Raw genomic sequence first — 20,961 nt, 5'->3', positions numbered from 1 at the left:
CTCACAGTACAGATAGAGGCCATTTCGGCCCATCGAGCCTGCACCGACACATATCCCACCCGATCCCCGTAACCCCTACACCAACACATATCCCACCCTATCCCCGTAACCCCATGTATTTAATCCCCCTAACACTAAGGGTCAATTTTTATCATGGCCAATCAACCTAACCCCGCACATCTTTGGACTGTGGGAGGAAACCGGAGCACCCGGAGAAAACCCACGCAAACACGGGGAGAATGTGCAAACTCCACACAGACAGTCACCCGAGGCCGGATTCGAACCCGGGTCCCTGGCGCTGTGAGGCAACAGTGCTAACCACTATGCCACCGTGCTGCCCCATGATGATGATGATGATGATGATAGCAAAGTACAATGGAGAGATCGAATTTGTAACTCAGATGTTTGGCTTGGGGACTGAAGGCAGAGCAGCAAGTTGCAACAGAATAAGACCTATCGTTCCCACAAACAGAAAGTAAGCTTCGGGCTAACAGATCAACTATGCTGCCCTTTGTGGTGAATTAATCTGCTAACACTCACTGTGTAGGATCTCGCGTGAAGAATGGCTATTTAACTAAGGTGCTGGAGGACTGCAGAATGATCCAGTTCCTTGAGGAGAGGAGAAAATGGAAGAACATTGGGGAAAACAGCTGTAATTTAGTGACTCCTGAATCTCATTCTTCATCCACTTGCTTTTCACCACCTTTTCTCTCTGGGACTGGCTGTATTTGGATACGCTGCACTCACCCACACACACACACACACACACACACACACGCCAGATCTCAATGTGAATTAATAATTATGCTTGATGGAGAATACAATGCATCATTAAAAAAGTAAATTACCTATTGCATTGTGTGCTTGCATTAATAAACTGCTTTAATCCATATAGTTGTGTTCTACACTCCAGCTCAGTTATGGCTAGGATTAAGTAGAACTCTTTGGGGGAGAGATTCGGGAGCACCCACAGGTAAGTGTTCAGTGGCTGGAGTTGGGATCGTAGGGCTTGGGGCTGGGAACGATCAGGTCTTGGGGACGGAACGATTGGGGGGTCAGGGGTCGTGAGCATGGCCTTGGGTGGGGGGGGTGGAGCGATCAGGGCCTCAGGGTGGGAGCATTCTGGGGTCGGACGATGGTGATCGGTGTTCGGGTTGGAGGGAGATCAGTTGTTGGGGCTGGGGGCGGGGGATGGGGAAAGAGGGGAAGAGGGACATCGGAGGTTCGGGCCAGGGCCTGGAGGTCGGAGGTCAGAGATCTCTGGGCTGGCAGTGGCAGCATTCGGGATGGTGATTGTGGCAAGTAATTTACCTTTGATTTATGTCGGCGATCTTTAGGGTTGAGTTCCCTGCCAATTTTGCAGTGGGCCCCTGAAGCAGACTTTAGGTCCCTTATTTGCATATGCTTCAGCCATGGGTGAAGGATGCCTCTTGTTTGTCCGTCCCCAATTTGACGAGTAGCGTACTTTGATTGGAAGGAAAACATTTGAACATATAGCACACATTTTCCCAACTAGTGGAAAGGACTAGTACAATAGCAAAATACTGCGGATGCTGGAAATCTGAAATAACAACAGAAAATGCTGGAAATACTCAGCAGGCCAGGCAGCATCTGTGGAGAGAGAAACAGAGTTAATGTTTGCCTGGCCTGCTGAGTATTTCCAGCATTTTCTGTTTTTATATCCGTTCTTCATGTTAAGTCTAGTTAGGACCACAAGGGTAATGAAATCTAAAAGGCCATTAAATCTTTTACAGTAAGTTCCCAACACAGAGCAATGCAAGAACACTAACCTTTGTTGCAATTAATTATAATTTCCACATGATATTTTTACAATACTGTGGGCGTTTTTCAAGGGGGAATTGGATATATCCCCCGGGCAGCACGGTGGCATAGTGGTTAGTACTGTTGCCTCACAGCGCCAGGGACCCGGGTTCGAATCTGGCCTCAGGTGACTGTCTGTGTGGAGTTTGCACATTCTCCCCGTGTTTGCCTGGGTTTCCTCCGGGTGCTCCGGTTTCCTCCCACAGTCCAAAGATGTGCAGGTTAGGTTGATTGGCTATGATAAATTGACCCTCAGTGTTAGGGGGATTAAATACGTGAGGTTACGGGGATAGGGTGGGATATGTGTCGGTGTAGGGGTTACGGGGATCGGGTGGGATATGTGTCGGTGCAGGCTCGATGGGCCGAATGGCCTCTATCTGCACTGTGGGGTTTCTGTGATTCTGTGATATGCTTGGGAGGGGGGGTTTGCAGAGCTATGGGAAGGGAGTGGGGCAGTGGGATTGGTTGGATGGCTCTTTCAAAGAGCTGGCGCGGACACGATGGGCCTTCTGTGCTGTACAATTCTACGTTTCAGGTCGATGACCCTTCGTCAGAACATTCTGATGAAGGGTCACAGACCTGAAACGTTAACTCTGTTTCTCTCTCCACAGATGCTGCCTGGCCTGCTGAGTATTTCCAGCATTTTCTGTTGCTATTTTACTGGAAAGGACTGTTTGCCATAACATTTGCAGCTTTTAAAAATTTGTAATATATAACACCTTTCATAGCTCACAGAAACATCTCAAAATGCTTTACACACAATGAATTACATTGAAGTGCAGTGATTGTTATTATGTAGACAAACTATGAACAGGCAAATGATGAATTAAAGAAGGGTAAGACTAGCCTGAAAACAAAATATTGAAACAGATTGTAGTTGGGAAACCTCCTGAGTGCATTGGACTTTGCAATATTTTTGACAGATTCTGGGGTACTAATCCTGTACCAGACTTCTCCAATCTGCTCCAGCCACAGACTTACGAATTCACCCATTTTATATGGGCGTATTGGAGTTGGTCCAAATGATGTCAATTGTGGTATGGGACCTCATTAACATAGCTCATCCTTTTTCAAGGAGACCGATACTGGCAGGCAGTGCATCCTCCCTTTCTCTCACTTTCTGTTCCTGCTGCGTTTGAAATCCCAACCCGCACAGACCTACAGCCAGGCCTTAAGCTCTCAGCAGAGTCTCACAGCTTCGAAGGTTACATGTACAGAGTGCAATGGCATTAGCTTTCATGCAAATAATAGTATTGAGGTTTGAGATCTTTTCATTCCCATGGAGAGATGCTCCTGCAATGAGGGGGGATCAACAGGCCAACAATGAATGATGCTTGTTAGTGATGGATTCGAATATTAGACAGTGAAACAAATCCATGACCCCCAGGTCACAAAGCAAGAAATTTTGCAGTGACACTGTCAGATCCCTGCATCCCTTTTGAAATATATGACTTCCTTCTTCCCCCTCTATCATTGTGATGGGTGTTCACCATGAACAGTGAGTGAATGAGCATAACATGGACAGAGGGATTTCTATTATGATGGTGGGCTGTTAGACAGGAATTAGGTGTGGAACACCAAGCATGTGTGTTTATTTCAAAATGGAACAGAATTACGGAAACAAGGCAGTCCTAATTATCTCAGATGAGATGACAGACTATTTATTTATGTATCTGTGAACTTCACAGTGCTTGCAGGAAACACATTGCATTAACACATTTATTGCCAAGATGCTACCTCTAAGTTGAAAAAACATTGTATTGTATTCCTAGGGTATACAGTAGTTTTATCACATTCATTTGTAATTTTGTTTTCTGGAGGGTTTCGGTGTTTATTTAATCAGGGAATTATGTTGTCACTTTAGTAATTACCCACACTTGCAATGAAGAACGTGGCTTAAATGAAGATAGTCTTAAGAGAAAACAAATATTCTTGAGTTAACTGTTTTAGTTCCCCTCCATTTCTTCTGAAATAACCAATGCTTTCTGCCTGTAGTCCCTGGTGTAGCAATATCAGTTAATACTTGTAGCTAGATAGCAACATATCACCAACTGTGAAATGCTTACAAAAGCTTCACACAATCAATTATTTTTGAAGTGCAGTGACTGATGTTATGTGGATCCACAGCATTTGCTGGCTATACCTTCATTTTATCCTTAGCTTAAGTTTATGTTGTTGTTACAAATTTGGGTTTATCATAGATACTTTCTTGGATTCAGTGGAGTCAGTCACTCCCTTAAGTGGTCTGAACATCCTATGGGAGTGGACGCAAAGTGCCCTTTATCTACTTGATCCCATCTGGTCCAGATCCTCATGTCTTTCACACATGCATTTCTTCAACCGCTCTGCCGAGAGATCAAGTTAATGCTAAATAAGGCGAATTGTTAAGCTGCTTTATTCCACCTTAAGGTAAATAGATATAGCAACAGTTATGATCAGAGTCATTTATTTCAACTGATACAAATTATTTTTGCATATTAATATAAAAATAATGAACATGCCATGCTACTCTAACCCATTTCAGTGGGTCATCGTACTTGCCTCAAACAGACTACCTCCTCTGCATTCTGATCTTTTCAGTTTTCCATTTTTGGGATCCTTTCTGTCTCAGCAGGTTCTCTGCTGCAAAAGCTAGACCCTCCTTTAGGTGTCTGCATCTCTGGTTTATTTCTGAAAAAGATCAAAAAACTTTCCAACAGTTCATCAACTATGGAAACAAGCTACCAAATTGCTTACTATTTGCAGTCTACAAGGAATCATCAAAGCCAACTAATAGCACCTTAACTACATACTGTCACCCTTTTTTTACTTGCAGGAATACACTATGCTCTCCCAGGACACTATGAGAGAGGGGTAGAGTATCTCTTGACCTGATGCATAACATATCACAACTGTATGGAACAGGCTAAATGGACCAGCTGATCTTTTACTGTCCGACATGTTCATAAAACACAAGTTACAATAACACATTTTTCCAAACCCTTTATGTGGACAAATGGTCCAAAGATCCCAAACTGTAGTGTATGTACCTTTAAGAGTCCAAAGATGTGCGAGTTAGGTTGATTGGCTATGATAAATTGACCCTTAGTGTTAGGGGGATTAAATACGTGGGGCTACGGGGATAGGGTGGGATATGTGTTGGTGTAGTGGTTACGGGGATCGGGTGGGATATGTGTCGGTGCAGGCTCGATGGGCCGAAATGGCCTCTATCTGCACTGTGGGGTTTCTGTGATTCTGTGATTCTGTGAAGAGGAACTATGTTTTTGAAGCCCCTGTATACTGTAGTACCAGTAGTGACCACTCGGGTATATAAGCCTGTGTAGCGTCTTGTGTTGTTAGTTCACCTCCAGACTTTGTTCAGTAAACACTTGTTAAATCAACTGCGGCATTCCGTGTCTCCATTAACACACGGATCTAACAGTGGCAACGAGTTAGAAACGAACTTACCTGCAATTCGGCAGCACCTCAAGGGGATCAATTCCTCAGATGAAGGTCGAAGCCAGAAGCAAGAAAAAAAAAATAACTCGAAGAAACTCGAAAACGAGGGCCAGGCTTGGTCTCCAGTCTGTGGTTTCCCCAGCTAAACGAGCTGGTGGCAGGTACTGCACTGATCCTTCCTGGGCTGCGGCGGGCTAGAGCTCGATCGGGTGCCTCTGCAACGGGGCCGGGCAGCGAGTCGGGAAGCAGAAGCAAAGAGAGAGAGAGGGTGGAGCACTCAGGGCGCGGCCGGTGCTGTGAAGCAGGTCGGCGTTCGGACCGAGCAGAGGGAGGGGAAAGTCCCAGAGGGTCCGCTCCACGACGGGAACGGTTCTCCAAGTAACGGAGAAACTATTGAAGCGCTATAAATTAAAAAAAAAAATAGAAATACCGCGAAAAGCTGCAGGTCGCAACGGGAACCGCGGAGAACAGCGTTGGCAGCAGCGGCAGCGGCGGGAAAGCGCGGGAGGCGCCATCTTAACTCGGCGGGGAAGAAAGAAAAGCGCGGGAAGCGGCATTTTAGATTTTCAAGATGCCAAAGACTGGCAATATTACTGCTTTCGATAGTGATATAGAAGATTGGACCACATATGTGGAAAGAGTGGAGGTATATTGCAAGGCGAATGAAGTAGCGGATGATAAAAAGGCATCGGTACTTCTAAATCTGATGAGCGCAAGGACATACGGGCTGTTATGAAACTTGATCACTCCAGCCAAACTGATGGACAAGAATTTTAATGAGATTGTTGATACCTTACAGGAGCACTTAAACCCAACACCGCTGCTGATAGCGGAACGATTCAAATTCTTCAGGAGGAATCCGCACAAGAATGAAAGTAACGCTGATTACCTCACCGAATTACGAAAGCTGTCAAAGCACTGCCAATTCAGGGCAGGACTGGCAGATTCTCTACGAGACAAATTCGTCTGCGGTCTCCTAAGCGAAGGAACATAGAAAAGACTACTTTCTGAGAAAGATTTGACACTGGACAAGGCTTTCAGTGTGGCTGTATCATACGAAGCAGCAGCAAGAGGAGCTGCAGAGATACAGCAACAGCCACAGGGCTTCGGCACCCATGAAATGACACAGGGTTTCGAGAGATGTTATCGCTGCAGCAGATCCACCCATGACCAGAAGGACTGTTGGTTCAAGGACAAAGCATGCAGGCAATGCGGAAAGATGGGACACATTGCACGTGTATGCAGATCTGGAAAGAAATCAGCTGACAGTAAAAAGGTCAATAAGGAAAAGTACTGAAAGGTACAAATGATGACGGACAGTAGCTCTGAAGACCAGAAGAGTGATAGCGACTCCGGAAACAAGAGACTAAGCTGTCTCAAATTAAATAATGTAATTGCCAAAGAAGATTACCAGACCATTTGGGTTACCCTCACGATAGCGGGGTCCCCAGTCAAAATGGAGCTAGATACAGGATCAGCTCTGACCGTCATAAGTCGACGGGATTACGAGCGGCTATTTCCGCATATACCTTTGAAAGACACATCCATTGTCTTGAAGACATATACGGGGCAGAAAGTATACCCCAGAGGGAAAATAAGGGTGCCTGTTGTATACAACGGCAAGGAAATACAGAAGTTGTATTTATACGTTCTGCAAGATGGTGGTCCACCGTTGTTGGGACGTGAATGGATCAGAAAGATACGTTTAGTCTGGCACTCCATTCAGGCACTGACGGTGACCAGTAAGAAAAAAAACGATGATGACGTCATACCTGGACGATTAAAAGAAATCTTGGCTAACGCCAAAGAAGTGTTTCAACAGGAACTAGGAACCCTGAAAGGCACCACTGCCTCAATAAAAGTGGAAGATGCGGCAATTCCCAAGTTTTTTAAGGCAAGGCCGGTGCCATACGCAATTCGTCCAGCCGTCGAGGCAGAGCTGGAGAATTTGGAAAAAGCGGATGTGTTATCCAAGGTAGATTGGAGTGAGTGGGCAACACCCTTAGTCCTGGTCATGAAGAAAACGTTGAATAATGATAAATCTGAAGAACAGAGAAAAGTTCGCATCTGTGGGGACTTCAGATATTTTTGCCTCACTATCCGGAGGGAAACGTTTCACCAAAATTGACTTAGCACAGGCATATCTACAGATGGAGGTTGAGGAGGCCTCTAAAAAGTATCTCACGATAAACACACACAAAGGCCTGTACCAGTACAATCGACTGGTTTTCGGAGTGGCATCTGCTCCGGCTATCTGGCAAAGAGCTATGGAGCAAGTCCTGCAAGGGATTCCGGGGACTCAATGCTACCTAGACGACATCCTTATAACAGGAGAAAACGACAACGAGCACCTTGCCAACTTGGAGCAGGTGCTCACGAGGCTGAGAGAATGGGGCCTACGAGCAAATCGCCCCAAGTGCGAATTTTTCCAGAAACAAATATCATATTGTGGCCATGTCATTAACGAAGAAGGGTTGCATAAGTCACCTGAAAAAATTGAAGCAGTCGTAAAGGCCCCAGCGCCTGAAAATGTCTCACAATTAAGGTCGTTCCTGGGATTAGTAAATTACTATCATAAATTTTTACCAAACTTGTCGACGGTTCTGCACTCGCTTAACGCACTGCTACAAACGGGAGTAGTTTGGAAATGGAGCGAAGACTGTAAACGTGCCTTCCATAAATGCAAAGGCTTGATCACGTCCAGGGAAGTGTTGGCTCATTACAACCCATCACTGCCAATCAGACTGGCGTGCGATGTATCCCCTTACGGCGCGGGAGCGGTATTATCGCATAGATTCCCTGATGGCTCGGAGCGGCCAATAGCTTTTGCGTCACGCTCATTGAACTCAGCTGAGCGTAACTATGCCCAGATCGACAGGGAGGCACTCAGCCTGGTGTGGGGGGTGAAGAAATTCAACCATTACCTACATGGAGAAAAATTTACCTTGTTGACTGACCATCAATCCCTCGTCTCCATATTCAACCCTAAAAAGGGCGTTCCCATTATGACAGTGCAAAGGCTACAGAGGTGGTCCCTTTTCCTAGGGGCACACCAATATGACATAGAGTACAAAGGAACAAAACAGCATGGGAATGCTGATGGGTTATCGCGCCTACCGTTGCCAACGGTGGAAGAGGCGCCTACAGTGGACCCAGTGGAGATATTCCACTCGACCATAGTGGAATGTCTACCGGTGACAAATTCTACCATTGAAAAGGAAACGCGGAAAGACCCGACTCTCTCACGAGTCTACGATTTAATGGTGAAGGGATGGCCAGCACATAGCGAGCCACTGTTGCCAGCATTCTCGCAAAGAAGAGAACAGCTGTCAGTGTGCCGAGGAACCTTGATGTGTGGATCCAGAGTGGTGATTCCACCCAAACTCAAGGATAGAGTGCTAAAGGAGCTTCACGAGGGGCATCTGGGTGGAGTGAAAATGAAGAACTTAGCCAGAGCGTTTGTGTGGTGGCCAGGTATCGATGGAGACATCGAAGAAATGACCAAGAGCTGTCTAGGATGCCAGAAGGTCCAAAACGCCCCACCACAAGCCCCTCTACATCCATGGGAGTGGCCCTCATCTCCATGGCAAAGGGTACATATCGACTTTGCTGGTCCATTTATGGACTCAATGTTCTTAATCGCGGTGGATGCACACTCCAAGTGGCCGGAGGTAATAAAGATGTCCTCCACCACCACGGAAAAAACCATCACAGTATTAAGGACCATATTCACCAGGAGTGGGCTGCCTGAACAGATCTGTTCTGATAATGGACCGCAATTTGTATCCGAAGAATTCAGGAAGTTCTTAAAAAACAATGGGGTTAAGCACTACACGTCCGCCCCATACCATCCTGCCACCAATGGATTGGCTGAAAGGTTTGTCCAGACCTTCAAGAAGGCCATAAAGGCCATGGGTAATGAAGACATAAATCTACAACATAAGGTAGATAACTTCTTGTTTGCGTACAGGAATGCAACACATGTGGTTACAAACCAAACCCCCGCCATGATGTTTTTCAAAAGAAGACTAAGATGCCGGCTGGATTTGGTCAAGCCAAACGTCAGAAGGGATGTAGAGAACCGGCAATTTCAAAGCATGAATGAAAGGCCAACTAGAACCTTCCAGATAGGTCAACCAGTTTTGGCCCGGGACTACCGTACCAAGAAATGGCAGCCTGGAACTACTTGCACACGACTAGGACCGCTGATGTATACCGTGGACATTGGAGAAAGCATAATAAGGCGCCATGCTGACCAGATCATAGAGTCATCCGAAAAAGGACAACCTACACCACAACTCTATATGCCTAGTGATGAAGCAGAGATACCCATAGTATCTACCTCCGATCCGGTGATACTGGAACCAGATGAACCCGACACTGGCATTGAAGCTGAATCGCCCTTGCCAAAAGAACCTACTACACCACCGAGGCGTTATCCGGACCGAGTCAGGAAGCCTCCAGAGAGACTGAATTTGTAATTGATTAACTTCAGCAAATGTGTATATTATTGTTCTTGTAAAAAAGTTATTTAATGATTACTTAAAATGTTATGTACTATTTAGCTAAAAGGGGAGGAATTGTAGTGTATGTACCTTTAAGAGGAACTATATTTTCGAAGCCCCTGTATACTGTAGTACCAGTAGTGACCACTCGGGTATATAAGCCTGTGTAGCGTCTTGTGTTGTTAGTTCACCTCCAGACTTTGTTCAGTAAACACTTGTTCAATCAACTCAGGCATTCCGTGTCTCCATTAACACACGGATCTAACACAAACCATGACAGCCATTAAAGGGGAATTCTGGAATCAATAATTTTGTAAAATACTGTAGTAAAATTTTAATAATGTGATGAAATGTTTTTGTTATTAAAAGAATGAAAGCATGAATAAAACAATGCAATAGCTAAGAGCTCATTTTTCATCCTGTACATCAAAATACACAAATGTAATGCAGTTGGAATTTTCAGCAGATCACGAAAATGGTAATAATACAGAATTGATTTAAAAATCACAAGTTATATCCTGATAGATCAACCACATTAGCTATGTAGCTCTTGTGTTTCTGAATATATATATTTATATATCTATCTTTTGGTTAGGCTAACTCTGTGCACTGTTTCAGACAGTCAGGCACATTACTTCACACCTTGAATATTGACATGGTCGTTCTGAATTTTAAAAAAAAATGAATGAAGAGAGTTTATATAATGTATTTAAATATGAATTTTGTGCCAAATCAGAATAGAAAAACTGGAGGTAATCATAAACTGAAGAAGCCATGAACAAAGGTTAGCGTAAGGAAAAAGTCCTTCAGGTATAGAAAATTATGGGAATTGGCTGGCACTGAATGTCGTAAAGGCAACTCAATTGAACATTCAAAAAGGAATTGGAAAGATTATGGATTCAGCATGGAGTAGGGGAATATGGGATTGGGGTAAGAAAGAGATAAAAAATGGTTCATATGGATTTTGAAACAGGACTGGGATTATGGAATGAACTGAATGGGCTGAGTAGAATTCTTACATTCTACATTCTTGTGTTCACTATTAAGGACAACACACATTGACATAAGAACATTTATGTATTTCATAATTGGGAAAGATTTTCATCTATTTGCAAATGTTAGTGAAAGTTAAGTGTGAGTATATAGCAGGGAATTTCTGCTTTGCTTTAAACTCTTGTGAACTTTCTTACTTATATTAGCAAACAGTGAGCCATGCCAAAAAGGTTCTCCAAAACTATTGGTTTATTGAGACAACCCATTCACAAGATCATTTTCTTCACAATAAGGTGCAGCAGTTAAAAAGATTGAATAATAGCAATAAACCAAATCACACTTTAGGTTTTCAAAATACAAGTTACTTTTTCCAAAATTAAGTTTGATTATTATCTTGGCACTGATAAAGGGACAAGTTTTGCAGGTATTAGTCATAATAAGTTGCTTTAAAAATATGATTAGGTTATTTCACATTATACTTGACAAGTACAATATTCTGGTATACAGATTTCTGGCAGGAAAATTTGTTCTACCGAGATTTCAGCGGGTTTATCACAAGGATTAGCGCTCAAACTTCTGATATTTCTTATGATTAGAAAAGCAATGTCACCACAATCCTGACTGGTAAGGAAGCACATAGCAAGAGCATGAATGAAGATCTGAACTGGTAGCACAGAGCCCTTTTATCTGTCTGTCTCCATGACCTATATGATCTGGGAGCCAATAGCTACATTACTAAATATCTTTAGAAAACTCAACTTCATTGCTTGGTTACAAATCACATGTACATTAAATAATGAGGAGTCAAAATCTGCAGTAGCCTGTTACCCCAGGCTATTAAAATAGACTGCATATAGTGATACCACTATTCCCAGCCAGAATGGAGATGATTGGGTAATTCCCCTGTCAATCACGCCTTGAGACTGCTGTAAGTGACTGGAATTAATTTTACGCACATAAGGGTGTGGGCAATCTTCTCTTTCACTATTTGGGTAGTAACCTGGCAGAGCGGATCACCCCTCCCCCCAAGCCGGTTATAGAACCCGCCCGATTTTCATTTCCATTGTGGTAAGGGTGAGAATTATCCCCAGGAGACCATAGTAACTCATACCAATAATTACAGCTACCCTTCATCTACCTTCTATAATTTAAAACGTTCTTGACTCTCAGGAACTCATCCAATTTCCTTTAGAAGGACTACAGTGAATTCATACGTACTGCATGGATTGGTAATCTATTCCAGAGGTTGCTGGTTCTCTGTGAAAATAAATACTTCCTGGCATCTAACCTAACTCTATGTTTTTTGTATTTGGCCCCAATCCCTATCTAGCTCAAATAACCTATCCACCCAGACCAAATGTATTCCTTTCATCATTTTAAAAACCTTAATCAAATTCACTTTGAATGATCCAAACTGCTAAACTAACTGACATACAGACACATGACTCAGACTACAGATATTTTTGGCAGACAACCAAACTTAATGTGCAAGAGTTTGACTGGTAAAAAAAATGGAATCTCTGTCCCTGGAACTGGATGGCCACAGATGAATGACAGATTTGTATATTGCTTTGAGTTAGTCATGGACAGCACAATTTAAACAGCAACATTCTCTGCATACAGACTGACTAACTCATCCCCATCATTCACCGTGTTGCATGTACCACATCAATTGAATAAACAGACTTAATAAGTGATTTGTAATGGATACATTGTTGCTATATTGTGCCAATTCCAAAATGGTTGAGAGCTAGGGGCGGAGCCAAGAGTGTGGTTCAGTGACTTTCTTTTAAATAATTGGATTGGAGCAAATTATTTCAACTGGCACAGATGATACCTATGATTTGATGCCATCTCTCTGCCTCGGTGTCTACTTTGTTGCGGGATTTCCTGGCTCCTGCCTCTGTCAATTCTTTGCTTTGATGCTGCAGATTCAGACAGTGCCATTAACTCAGCACAGGACAGTCCTCTCCTTTGATGGTACCACTGAACTTCATTTTGAGGCCTGAGTGCTTTGGCAGACACAGGGACAGTTTGAATCAATCTCATTTTAATATTTCACTGAACCCCCTGCAATAATGGATTTAAAAAATGCCATAAACTGGACAAAAATACTGACCAAAATGCTACAAACTGGACATCTACTGCCCCGTGTCCACCAAGAATCAGCAACAGAGAGCCTCCTCAAAAAATAGACTCTCCAGCAAAGAACAAGCAGGCAGCAACTCCTTGAATAGGTATTTGATGTTCGAGGTGCAGAATGAGAAAGATATAACTATCTTGGAAAACAGATTGATAAAGGAGCTTGTAGCTATTATAATATAAAAAATATTAATACTATTCAAACAATTTGCAGCACTTTCACTTATTCCAGTACATTCAGTCAGTGAGTTTACATTGTTGATGAGCTGGGAGAAGCTACAGACTGTTTGGATTTTAATGGAGGGCTCCAGCCATTAATGTTGCATCCCCTTTGCTCAGTGTTTCTATAGGCACAGCTGCAACACATTAGTGATAACCTCACCCAGAGGACGATGTAGGGAGAGGAATGTCAGTCACTGCTTGAATGCTGAATTGAGAGTCCTGCCTCTTATTAGCGACCTTCACTCTGAATGCTGCCGTCTGGAAGGCACATGTTTTCAGTCTGCATGTGTTTACTTAAGCAGACAGCAGAACAAATATTAAAAGATGTGACTGGATGACATCCTGATGGCAGCCCAGGCACACTCCAGAGTTTGTCTTTTTACTTGATCCACCTATGTTTTCTTTGTAGTTTCCTTCTACGGTTCAGCTCCCAGAGCCCGGTCATTCTGGGTGTTACCGCTGACAGCACTCTTAACTCATACTCACCCTCTCTGGAAAGTACCATTCTGTTCCTGGTTATTGCTATGCACTACACAACTCAATCTATTTGTTATTCACTGGCCTTCATTGATTTCAATGGTCAAGTTGTTTAGTGTACTGACACGCTGAATTTTCTCACACGGTGAATTTTTCCATCTCAGTCATTTCTTAATTCAGTCATTTCTCGATGTTGTAGATTGCTGGATAAATGTACGTTTTGTTCAATCTTCAGCGTAATTTGGTTTCCTGCCTACAATCCAGTAGTGAAATCATTTCAAGTAGAATATCCCAAGGGTTTAGAATGAAATTTAGGTATAGCATGTAACACACCATTCATAGATATAGCTAAGTCAGCAGTGTTTTAAGAATGTTGCAGTCTTTTGCTTCAAATTGTGCCTGATTTTCTGGGACATTCCTGCAGTTCAATAGCTTACCATATAATTTTTTCAGCACAAAAGTGTAATATATATAATTTTATAGAAATATTCCCTAATGGTTCAGTTGGTAAAGGCTTTGCCCAGTGTGCAACTGGACATCGCCAATAGGATCCCTTGGTCTGTGGTAAGCTAGCTGACTTGATCCAAGATGGCAGTAAAGGCACTAAAATGGGCCTTAGCACCTTGAGCTAGGGAGTGGCAAAAACAATCAGCCTGGACCCTTGATCTTGATCGCTATCCAGTTACTCCTGCTGGGAAGTGTACTTGTGAAGGCTTAGCTGTGATGACTTTGACAGTCAACTAGCCCACTAATACTCACTGCCTAGGCACACGGGAGATGAATGGCCACTGAAGTGAGGTACTGAAAGGAAGCTGACATACTTAGTCAGCACCTTCAGAGAAGGAGGAAAGGAAATAATCATTTTGTTCCATTTTAATAATTTTCCATTTAAGTTACTTCTATTGCTATTATCAATCTTTGTTGAGAACTCGCTACTGGTAGAAAAGATTTTCGTCAAACTTAAAGTTCAAATACCTCTGTGAGCACCTGCATTTTAATTTAAAATTTCTCAGTATCTCACCTGTCAGGATGTGACCAATTTAACAAATAAATCACCAGGCCCTTGGTAATCAACATTCCCGCTTTGTTTGCACTTATGATCTCATGCACCCAATTTTCTTCATTTCAAACAGACTTCTCACTTTATAGGCTCACCTCACCTGAATGTACTCAACATTTCTCACAACACAAACAAGACGACAAATTATCTAAATTATGCAAAAAGACTAGGTGCTCAGGGATGAATTACTGATATGTATCACCTCCTATCAATTGTACATGTATATGTGGCTTTGCCACTTGTATATGCATTGACCAGAGACCATCTCTGGACCACAAATGCATGTATAATTCAACCTTGATTTTAGGATTTCATTGTAACTTGCAGTCGATAAGAGTAAGGTTAAATGTGTGAACATTAGAACCTATTGGGACCATTGTAATGCTGTCCACTTCCTCTTTATAAAGTCCAATATAAAGTTGTTCAAATCTCTGTCTTCTGAATGTGGTCCAACGTATCTTGTAATTGTCCAAGAGTACATTTTGCTTGTATGTTGAGATCAAGCCTTCTTGCTTAGTGAGAGTCTGTGGTCATAATGGAAAACTGCAATCTCAGTTTGACCTACATCCATATAATAGATTTCAAGAAATCATTCTTTGTTCATTGTTACTTTTATTTATTATCACCCTCATGGGTGAAAGAGCGCAACGAATGATGGAAATTTTAGTACTATGTTTTGTTTGTCACTAATATGGATCTAAGCATGTGTAAAAAAGGTGTCTGTGGGGGGTAGGGCTCAGGATTCTAGATTTTGATATCTATTTCTCTATGACAAGTTCTAAGTCTCTCTCTCTCTCTCCCACACACACACACACACACCAAAAATTTGGTGAGAAAGCATAGTATATGCTTGCAATTTTCAGCTGCATGTGCTTTTCCTTTTTCTCCCACCCAGAACACAAGACAAACTGCAAAGCGAGCAGGTACGGTAGCATAGTGGTTATGTTACTAGTCTAGTAATCCAGCAGCCTGGACTAATAGACATGAGTTCAAATCTAACCATGGCAGCTGGGAGAATTTAAATTCTGTTAATTAATTAATTAAACAAATCTGGAATTACAGGAAACTTTGTGCTATCCGGCACCGATGGGACCGAGCTGTTGCCGTCCCATCAAAACTGCCGGACAAACCAGCGCTAATGTTGAAACATACGGACATTTTGAGCTCCGTATCTGGCAACAAACCCTGTTGCTTCTAAACAGTCGGCCATACCTTGCAAGCATCTCTGTAGCTTAGCAACAGCTTCAGCGAGACCTGGTGAAAAAAAAGCAATGAAAAGAAAAAAAAACTAACAAAATGGCTCCTGATTTTTGCTGGTGGCTCGAGCATGCCGGACAGTTAACCTCCAGATAAACCAAAGTTTCCTGTATAAAGCCAGTATCAGTAATGGTGACCATGTAACTACTGGATTGTCATAAAAAGTCCACCTAGTTCACTAATGTCCTTTAGAGAAGGAAATCTGCAGGTCTGGCCTATATGTGACTCCAGACCCACAGCAATGTGAGAAGTCACACAACACCAGGTTATAGTCCAACAGCTTTATTTGAAATCACAAGCTTTCGGAGCGCTGCTCCTTCATCAGGTGAAGTGAAGAGATGCATACAGACACAGCATATATAGTCAGAGAACATTGCCAGATGATTACAGGTAATCTTTCTAACTGCCCTTTATCACACCTCGGCAGAGAGATAATCACAGCAATCAAAGGTGTGAATGGTGTCCAAACAGGTAAGTCAGGAAAACATTACATCAAAGAACAATGAGGTGGGGTCACAAGGGGTCAAATGTTGCAGATGCTGGGGTCTGTATGAAAAACAAAAAACAATATATAAAAAAAAAGATTTTTTTTTTGCTGGAAATCACAGCAGGTCCGGCCGCATCTATGTAGAGAGAACAAGCCAATGACGACTCGAGTCTGGATGACTCTATGTCAGGTGGGGTTACATGTAGCGTGACATGAACCCAAGATCCCGGTTGAGGCCGGCCTCATGAGTGCGGAAAAATTTCTTTTTTTTTATATATTGTTTTTTGTTTGTTTTCTGTTTTTCATACAGACCCCAGCATCTGCAACATCTGACCCCTTGTGACCCCACCTCATTGTTCTTTGATGTAATGTTTTCCTGACTTACCTGTATGGACACCATTCACACCTTTGATTGCTGTGATTATCTCTCTGCTGAGGTGTGATAAAGGGCAGTTAGAAAGATTACCTGTAATCATCTGGCAGTGTTCTCTGACTATATATGCTGTGTCTGTATGCATCTCTTCACTTCACCTGACGAAGGAGCAGCGCTCCGAAAGCTTGTGATTTCAAATAAAGCTGTTGGACTATAACCTGGTGTTGTGTGACTTCTCACATTTGTCCACCCCAGTCCAACACCAGCATCACCACATCACAGCAATGTGGTTGACTCTTAACTGCCCTCTGAAATGGCCTAGCAAGCCACTCAGTTGTACCAAACCGCTACAACAAAGTCAGCACTGTGGGACTAACTTCACCACATGGACTACAGTGGCTCACCACCACCTTCTCAAGGGCAATTAGGGATGGGCAATAAATGCTGGCCTTACCAGCAATGCCCACATCCTGTGAACAAATAAAAAAAAATGATGGGCAACCTGAAGATAATTTTCATGCGACTCAAAGGAAATCAGGCTGCGAAATAAAGAGATCACTGCCTAGCCACCCAGCAAAAGTGTGTATCCAGAAGGAAAACTCAGCAGAGACGCAGACTGTTGCAAAGTTACGAGGCTTTCAAGTGTGCACAGTGTTCATCAACATGGGAGTGAAGACAAACCACTTTGGGTATCCTCAAGACATAAATACAATATTGCAAGTTTTAGGTTTGGATTCAGATACCCTAGAGTTTTGGTTTACATGAAGATAAAATTACAAGCCAAATCCAGATTTGCCTGCTAATGCCAAGCCTTTAAAACCACCATGAAATATCAAAGCTTTGCCATCTGCTAAATTACTAGGAACACAAAGGCTCACAACTAGATTTTCAGGAGGTAATAGCTCTCTGACCACCCCCTACCCCCACACCTCCACCCCCCATCCAAGACCACATAAACTGCTAGGGAACTTGTACAAGGACATACACCCATCATCAGACCAGTAGAGAAACTCCTCAATGCAAAGCAACATTAATTTACCAGGGAATCACACGATCCCATGAGTTTGCAGGGCTCCACGAGTTGACTGTGGAATCAGTACTCACTCCCCTTACATACCACATAGCAAAGAAATTACACACAAACCATAATTCTAGGTTGTGCATTAATTAGCCCAGCAGGAAACCCAAGTGCAGACCACAAGTGGGCCACTAGAAACCGAACATCTTCTACTAGACGATCAAGTATAAAGCAAATTTATTTTTGTTGAAAAATCACCTTTATTGTTGTGCATCCGGCTACAATTATCAGGCGGTTTGCTGCCATTCATCAAGATGATCAGAAACCCTGTTATGTACACGTCAACCTAAAATGGCCTTCAACTTTATAGCTTCGGCTGGGTGGTTTTCCCTAATGCACACATGTGGAGCTCAGAGAACAATGTCGCCATGCTTCTCAAATTTAATTCCATAATTGTAGGTTGTGAATGTTGTAAAAGAAAGAAAAAAGACACCAAAATTAATCCAAAACCAAAACTTGATCTTGAGGTTCAGATGCGACCTTTAAACTGCTAGAGTTTGAATTGTACAGTTTGTCAGCTGAATCCTTCCCAATTCTGCAACATTGTCAGTTCAAGCAATTTTATAGAAAGAAGTAATGCATTTGTACAATAGTTATCTAGTCTTTCACTGTAACTGGAAAGAATGCATTTGCCCAGGAAAGAGGGAAATGTTGTCACTAAACCTTTTCCTGGATGACATAAAATTGCTGCAAGTGCTGTTTTATGTGGGAGCACGTTCCCAGATGCAATAAGAAGTTACTTCTCAATATTACTTCTCAAAATGTTTCTCACATTATTGCTGAATTCTCAGACTCATCTCCAAGTGTTTATGCCAAAGTATTGAATCATGGCGGCAAAACCAAGGAAGGGGAACAGGAAGTAGACAAGATCAGGAAAAGTCACTTTGAAAGTTCATGATGGTCACACAGTATTTGTGTCCCTCGGTGTTTTAAACAGATATTTATTTCAGGCTTTCAAAGTAGAAGTAAGGATTTTGTGACACATGCACATTGACTGGAACTCTGTTGTGCACTTTAATAATCGTGGCACCAAATTACTTTGCCAATATGCCACTCAGATTGAAGTAAGGTGAACTAAAAATACCACAAGTTAAAAATTCAGGGAAAAAACTGTTGAACTGTTGAACCTTGCAAGGAAGAAGGATAACAGGAACATTCTTGTGACTTTCACCTCGAGACTAAGCTGTGGAATTTTCCAGAAAGGGGTTCCTATGTAAGCCACACATGTTGAAGTTAGACTCCTCGGAGAGCCCAGCAGAGGGATTCCTCTGGTCTGCTGTTAATTTAAAGTCTGTTCTGATTGGCTTCTTGCGATCACACCACTGACCTGTGACAGGAAATCACTGACAGGAAATAGCTGTGCAGAAGAGAAGTATAAAAGAGACCCCCCGCCCCCCCGCCGCTCCCCACCGCCCCCCCCAACCCCACTCCCGCAGCAGTCGAAACAAAGAAAGCTTGTGTGGAAAACAGGAAAAGAAAGTAATGCTTTGCCCACGGCTGTGCTCGGAAGAGATTTTCTAATATTGTTTAGCTTGTTCAAGTGATAAAAAAGTTTTTTTTTTTAAAAGTACCATTTTCTGCTGTGTGTCTTTTTACTTCAGCTCCGTCCTCTGGTGTCTTTGTTGAACACTTGAAAGCAAAATAGAAAGTTAGATATCTCTAAATTGCTCGCAAGGAAAATGCTAATATTCTTCCCAAAGTCCTGAATCTATACAAGCACATTATGGGCTGGACATTGCTGGGAAGTCGCGCCATTAGAATCTAGCAATTTGCAGAGTAACTGAGTTACGCCATGAGTTCTGATCCTCTGTAAATTGCTGGACGATTTGTGACGCTCATCCATTCGCCTCACCAAAGCCGATAAAAGTTGGCATGAGGCTCTCCATTGAACTTAATGGCGATCAGGAAATTGCATTATAACGAACTAAATGCGCCGCAGTCATTTAAAGCTGGAAATCAATGTCGTAGAGGACCCAAAATTAGGTGATTTATGGTCCTTACATGACCCACAATCAGAGAGGGCCATGCAGGGACCAGTGCAGCCATGGAGTCGCACTCCAGCACTTAAGTGAATTGCTCCTAGAGGTTTTTGAGTCTCTTTAGCTGTCTTGGCAGTCTTTTCGTGCCAGTCTTGCCATCCACACTCCTGTTCATGTTGGAAGGCAAAGCTGGTTCGACACTCAGAAGAGGGTGAAAGCTGTGCAATGGGTTTCCCACTGTTTCTAATCATGGTGGATGACCTGGAAGAAGAGCATAGGGAGCAGGCCCATTGAGTGAAGCGCCACAGCTGGAAGCTGACCAGATGTAACTATTACCCGCGCCCCTCACCCACAAAAGTCTACAGGGAGAGAATGTCCTTCGGAACAATGTCAGAAGAGCTCTGCATGCGCAGACTGCATTCCAGAAAGGAGGCAATCGGCCACCTCTGTGAGATGCTAAATGAGGACCTGAAGCGGCAGTTCTTTTCAGGCAGGCACTGGTGAACTTTGCAACATTACTCATGGTGGGGGGAGGGCCTGCATTCAGCTGGCCATGGATACCCTGATCCACAGGGCATCAGATTTCAAGTGTGACATGTCTCCAGCACAGCAAAGTGAGAGGTCCATCGACATCCATTGGATTTCTGGCTTCCCCAGAGTTCAAGAAGCCATCGCTAGAATCCACATGCCACTGAAGACGCCATCTGATGTCACATTCATAAATAGTTGGTTACCATTCCTGCCATGTTATAATCGTCTGCGATGACCAACTGCGCATCCTGCGTGTTAATGCAGAGCATTGGGGGAAGTGCTCACGATGCCTTCATTCTTTGTCACATACATGACTTGTTCAGCAAGGAGGGAGGAGGTGGATGGACTCCAGGGGACAAGGCGTACTCACGAAAGCCATGGCTGATGACACCCTTCCGCATCACCAACAAAGCAGCACAGAAAAGGTACAACCATGCACAGATCTCCACACAGCAAGTGGTGGGGAGAGAGGACAACCGGGGTGTTAAATCATGCTTCCAGCACCTGCACAGGTTGGCGGCGGGGGCGCAGATTTCCGATACTCGTCGAGCACCGTGGCAAAGATTGTGGTGGTCAGCTGCACACTGTGCAATTTTGC

The sequence above is a fragment of the Somniosus microcephalus genome, chromosome 21 (assembly GCF_052327205.1).
Source record: "Somniosus microcephalus isolate GS21.2 chromosome 21, FLI_Smic_1.0, whole genome shotgun sequence".
NCBI classification, from domain to species: Eukaryota; Metazoa; Chordata; class Chondrichthyes; order Squaliformes; family Somniosidae; genus Somniosus; species Somniosus microcephalus.
This window is presented reverse-complemented; position numbering follows the sequence as displayed.